Raw genomic sequence first — 6,948 nt, forward strand, 5'->3', positions numbered from 1 at the left:
ATACCTGAAGTAGAAATCTCATTTCTCTTCTTCTTAAGATCTTCCAGGTGTCCTTTGCAGTTCCTCTTCCAGTGGCCGGTCTGATCACAGTGGAAGTAGGTAGCATCCTTGGCAACCCCTCCTTTATGTTTCATTACCTTGCCTTTGCCCTTGGCTTGAGACTTTCCCTTACTTTTAGGCTTGCCCTTGCCTTCATGCTTTTGCACCATCAAAATGGAGTTGGACTTTACCTTCTTAAGGTTGAGCTCAGTAGTTCGCAACATGCTTAGCAGCTCAGGCAGTGGCTTATCAATTTCATTCATGTTATAATTTATGACAAATTAATTGTAACTTTCTGGCAAGGATTGCAAGATCAAGTCAGTGGCCAGTTCTTGGCCAAGTGGGAATCCCAACCTCTGTAGGTTCTCTATATACCCAATCATCTTGAGTACATATGGACCTACGAGAGTCCCATCTTGCATCTTGCACTGAAACAGTGCCTTAAAGATCTCGAATCTCTCGTGCCTTGCTTGTCCTTGATATAGTTGACGAAGATGTTCAACCATATCATAAGCAGTCATCAACTCGTGTTGCTTCTGAAGCTTAGAGTTCATGGTTGCGAGCATGAGGCATGACATATCTAATGCATCATCTTGATGCTTCTTATAAGCATCTCGGTCGGCTCGCGTGGCAGTGGCAGGAGGTGCCTCCGGAATGGGCTGCTCCAGGACGTACAGTTTTCTTTCTTGTGTGAGAACGATTCTCAGATTCTTGTACCAGTCCAGGAAATTAGCTCCATTGAGGTTGTCCTTGTCAAGGACAGAATCCAGGGAGAAAATGTTCGTGTTCGTCGACATGACAATCTACAACATAAATAAAGCAGAAAGTAAATATCATATTCCACTTATCATTTAATTAGGACTTTAACTAAATGATGCTCCCACTAAATTATAGGGCTTTTGTAGAATCAAGTCATAGATGTGGTCAAACCACACTACTAGATTCATACCAATTAGCTATAATTCTCGCAGGACAAGATCCACATCATACTACGCCTTGAGTTAGCTTTGGCTAAATCACCCAAGACTTAGTATGATTGGTAGATAACTAATTACCAATTACATCTTTATGCAACTCTTGTTTATACTATCTTCCCAACCGTTGGAAAATGTCTATAGTTTTACCCGATCCAATTGAGTTAACTAGTTATACTCAATCTAATTGAGTTTGTTCTCACCCAAGCTTTGATAGGCGGGACCAAGATTGTCCCTCCATACCCTACCAAGATAATATGCGTTGCTCTGCTTGGGCAGATTCAATAACAACAAATGATCGAGGTAGTGATAGGTATCAAAACTTGGTAGGCATTTTGAGTTGACTTGATTAAGATCTAATCTAATCATGAATGTGTATCATCTACGCATTAAGGCACTAATTACCCTATATTAGCATGCATCACATACACACAAGCAATGATATATATATATATATATTGACAAAATGGAAAGCTGGGAGAAAACCTACTGCTGATGAAGAATAATACCTATAGAATACTGATCCGAGAAACTCAAAGCGGATCTGGGAGAATGAAGTCACAGAATGGACCCCTTGTACGAAGATCCAATGATGAGAGAGAAACCTGATTGAAGAAAATCGAGATCTAGAGCTTCCAAGGCTTCCTGCGCACAAGAGACCAACCAATACTATCGTCAGTGACCTAAAACCGGGGTGGGAATCCTTGGCTAGGCCCTCTGACGCTCAAGTCAGTGATCTCTCTTGATGTGGAAGAAGGAAGAAGAAAATGAACAGTAGTTGAAAACTAGGGTTGTGAATGTGAGCATCAATGTGAACTAACCTGTCCAACGGAGAGAATTCCTCTTTTTATACCACTTCATATAACCTCCGTAGTCATGAAGTGGACCCTGGTTTGTTAGAGTTTGTTATGAGATGATGTAAGATGCGCACTTGTGGCAAATGACTTTTAAGGAATCTTTTTTGTACCCCAGATGTACCTTCTTTGTCGTCTAGTACCTGCAAAAGAGTCTAGAAGAATTTTTCCCGCCAAACCTGTTATACAATCATATAAATTATTTATGAACATTCTTGGAACATTTGCTTTCGCTTATACTGAGTTATGTTTACCGCTCAGACCTGTTTTGTAGACAACTTGATATTATATTAGGAATCTTGCAGGTTCTTGTGTTTTTACATACCTAGGCGATCAAATATACTCGACTAATACCAGTCCATGCCTAGTCGTATTGCTCCAGACCATCTTGCCTTATCCATCTTGCATGCTTAAGCCTGGTCGATATTGGCCTTTCCTTCTCAAGGTATATCACGGTCGATATTGGCCTACCTTCTCAAAGGTATATCTCGGTCGATATTGGCCTACCTTCTCAAAGGTATATCTCAGCAGATATTGGCCTACCTTCTCAAAGGTATATCTCGGTCGATATTGGCCTATTTTCCCAAAGGTATCTCTCAGTCGATATTGGCCTACTTTCCTTAAGGTATATATCGGTCGATATTGGCCTACCTTCCTAAAGGTATATCTCGGTCGATATTGGCCTATCTTCCCAAAGATATATCTCATCGATATTGGCCTACCTTCTCAAAGGTATATCTCGGTCAATATTGGCCTATTTTCACAAAGGTATCTCTCAGTCAATATTGGCCTACTTTCCTTAGTATATCTCGGTCGATATTGGCCTATCTTCTCAAAGGTATATCTTGGTCGATATTGGCCTATCTTCCCAAAAGTATATCTCAGTCGATATTGTCCTACCTTCCCAAAGGTATATCTCAGTCGATATTAGCATACCTTCCCAAAGACATATCTCGGTTGATATTGGCCTACCTTCCTAAAGGTATATCTCGGTCAATATTGGCCTACCTTTCTTGAGGTATATATCGGTCGATATTGGCCTACCTTCCCAAAGGTATATCTCGGTCGATATTGACCTATCTTTATCAAGGTATTACCCGGCCGGGATTGGCCTACGTATATTAAAGTACATCCTGGCCAATATTGATCTATTTTCTTAACTCTGTTATCTCCCTTTCCTTTTTCACTAGGGACCTACTAAACTTAACCCATATCACTAGTCTTCCCTTCAAGTCTAGTCGAAGGAGGTGTAGCCGACTGACTAGACACAAATCTAATTTTGTTTCTTTGCCTTACTTTACCCGTGAGTCTGCCATGGGTACTGTGGTAGCCTTGTGAATTTCTGGTACAGCAATCCCGTGAACCCAAGTACAATGATCCCGTGACTCCCAGTACAATGATCCCGTGAACCCCAGTACAGTGATCCCTTGAGTTCTTTGATCCTTTAAATAGGGCTACGACCCTCTCTTCGTTCTCCACTCGCCCCAGTTCTTTTTCCCTCCTTGTTCATTTCTTCCTGCCGAGAATATGGCCTTAGATCCCCCTTTCTGGGGGCAACTCTTGTTGGACAAGGCGAGATCTATATATGAGTTTACCCCAGTTTTTGCTCTAGTTAACTCTCTGGTCTGAGAAACTGTCCCGAGAAACAAAGTTCTTCGAGATCTAGAGTCTCTAGCTAAAGACATGACTGCTCTGGAGACTCAACAAGCTTCAGAGGAGTTCCTACTACTCATGGAGGGCCAACTAAATAGCCCATGGATGTCACGACGAGGGCATAGCCCAGGTTATTTGCAGGATAAGGCGGTCACTCTAGAAGCAGAGCTCAAAGGATTAAGTAGGAAAGGGACTCTTCAGTCACCTTTCCATCAGGGCATAAATAAATCTGCCCTTCCTCATTCATGAGACCACTCTGCTTCATATCTTCTCTTGTCCCGGGCAAAATATTCTCACTTCTGCAGCCCGGGCAAGCTTCTTCCGTGCTAGGTAAAATATTTCCACTTATTCACCTTAGCAAGCTTGGCTCCGGTGGGATTGAAATCTTCTAAGTACTCTGAGAATTTAGATTAATAATCTGCATTGGCATCCTAGGATTTTGCATTTTGAGAGGAAAATGTAATATTATGTATCTGATCATGTCCTAAATGTAAAATTGAATGGTTTTTTGTATCAAATTAGGTGACTCTCTTGAATCTTTTTGTTTTATGAGAATAGACAGGCTCTTCAACTTTTTCAAAACACTTAGCCCCTTTTTATATATATATATATGAATACTAATATTCCCTTTCTCAATATGTCACCCGGCCGATATTAATTTATCCACAACAGACAAGGTTATCTCGATCGATATTAGCCTGCTTATTGTGGACAAGGTTATCCCAATTGAAATTAGCCTGTCTACTATAGACAGGGTTACCTCGATCGATATTAGCCTGTGCTTTATAATAACATTAACACTTGCTTATCTACAATAGTGCTTTACACCTAAATGACTCTCCTCATTTTTTGATTTCTGTCCTTGGTCCGGGTTCTATCAAACTCAATCCATCCTTCTTTATTGCACACAGTAAACCATGTCTCTTTTCTCCAGAATTTCCTTGATCATGATTAGCTTTTCAACGGTAAGATAATGTTGGAGGCGCATGACGAGGCATCACCAACCCCTTCGTGATACGATTTGTCGCGTCCAACATAAATGCCCACTTATGATTATATGACACGCGTCTTCTCTCTTTTCTGTGTAACACTATAATCCACGACGTCTATTGAAAAAAGGTGTTATGATCTAACGACGATTGTGTGTCTTCTAAACCCTAAACCCTTCATCTTCTTATCGACTTTGTCCCTTTCTTCCTTACTGTTAGGACCAAAAGTAGCTAGAAGGGGGGGGGGGGGTGAATAGCTCATCGCGTTCGCTCGTTGCTCGGCGTTGCTTGTTTCTTCAAAGATGTGCAGCGGAAATACAAAGAAACAATCACACAACGCTAACACGGTTGGTTTACTTGGTATCCACCTCACAAGAGGTGACTAATCCAAGGATCCACACCAACACACACACCCTCCACTAAATAAAACTCTCCTTTATGGTAACTACCAAGGGCGGAGAAGCCCTACAAGACTCAATACAAGAAGAGAGGGAAAGGATACAAGAAATACAAGCTTACAAGCTTACAATGAGTATAAACCCTAACCCTAGCTTCTCTTCTTGGCTTTGATCCGCCTCTTGACTTGGAGAACTTCCAAGATCCTTCAAGAACTGGCGATCTGAGCTTTGTGAGTGCTGTGGAGGAGCTGGCGAGAGATCTGGAGTAAATCGGAGAAGCGATGCCGAAGGAATCATGCGCCTGCGGCCTTTATCGACGCCAACGGTCGGATCCCGATCGATTCGAATGTTCCCAATTGATCGGGGAGGCTTTGGATCGATCCACGGATCGATCCAGAGCGCCTCTGTGCTCTGGGAAAAACGCCTGGATCGATCCATGGATCGATCCAGCGCTTATCGCGCGAAGCAGCCGCGTCCCAATCGATCCACTGATCGATTGGGACATCTGGATCGATCCACGGATCGATCCAGAGGCTCTCTGTTCGCTAGGAAAGGCTTGGATCGATCTAGCTCCTAGATCGATCCACTGATCGATCCAGTACTTGGTTTTTGCCCAAAACCAAGTCCCAAGCCTACCAAACCAACACCCGGTCAACCTTGACCTGTTGGTACACCATGCCTAGCATCTGGTCACTCCTTTGACCTGCTAGGACTTCCCACCAAGTGTCTGGTCAATCCCTTTGACCCACTTGGACTTTTCTATTCATGCCAAGTATCTGATCACTCCCTTTGACCTACTTGGACTTCCATCAGATGTCTGGTCAATCCCTTTGACCTATCTGTATTTCCTCGTGCCAAGTATCCAGTCAATCCTTTGACCTACTTGGACTTCCCAACACCAGATGTCCGATCATCCTTGATCCATCTGGATTTTTCCTTGCCTGGTTTCACTCACCAGGACTTTCACCTAGCTTCACTCACTAGGGTTTTCTATCTGCCTAGCTTCACTCACTAGGGCTTTCACCTAGCTTCACTCACTAGGGTTTTCCATCTGCCTAGCTTCACTCACTAGGGCTTTCACCTGGCTTCACTCACCAGGACTTTCATTCTACCTAACATCCCAGTTAGGACTTCCCAGTCAAGTATCCGGTCAACCTTGACCTACTTGACTCTTCTTCAATCAATTTCTTATTGTCAAACATCTAAACTCAAACCAAGACTCAGCTTGGTCAACCTTGACCTAAGGGATGTTGCACCAACAATCTCCCCCTTTTTGATGTTTGACAATACCACAATAACACTTACAATACCACATGTAAGTTAGGCTAATCCTATAGCCTCAATTTTCATGCCACTAGGTAATGAACACATAAATTAAGCTCTTCATTCTCCTCCTAAGAGGGTACACTCCCTCTAGGTAATGAAAGCCTAACTTACACCCATTCACAGGTCCTTTCATTCTCCCCCTATTGGCACACATCAACCCATCTTTGGGCACATATCAACCCATCTTTGGGCACACATCAACCCATGCCCCAATTTTGGGTACACATCAACAAATCCATTTGTTGACGACTCTCCCCCTGAAGAGTTGCTCCTCGTTGTTCACAACATCACTTGTTGTGATCAACACGATAATGAAGGTCCCATACCCTTCATTTATCCTTAACTTCTCCCTCAATGTAGATAAATACCCAACCTTGAGCATTTTCTAACCACTTGAGTTCCCACTTGAAATAATGAGGATATCCACTCCCCATTTCAAGTTCAAAAAACTCATACATGAGCATTTTCTTTAAAGAAGGTTAACCACCTTCCAAGGTTTATGAAAAATAATTTTTCATGTCTTTAAAGAGTCCCTCCCCCTAAAGACATGGTGGTAACTTCTGTCATTGCACCAACAATGACTTGGAATCCCTAAACCTTTAGGAAACCCAAATTTAGAAGTTTTGAGGTTCAAATACTCAAAATTTGAAACAAACCTCAACCTAAACTTCAATGAAGCCTTCCTTAACCAATCCATCCTTGTTTTCACATGAAA

This window comes from Zingiber officinale, chromosome 4B (assembly GCF_018446385.1).
Source record: "Zingiber officinale cultivar Zhangliang chromosome 4B, Zo_v1.1, whole genome shotgun sequence".
NCBI classification, from domain to species: Eukaryota; Viridiplantae; Streptophyta; class Magnoliopsida; order Zingiberales; family Zingiberaceae; genus Zingiber; species Zingiber officinale.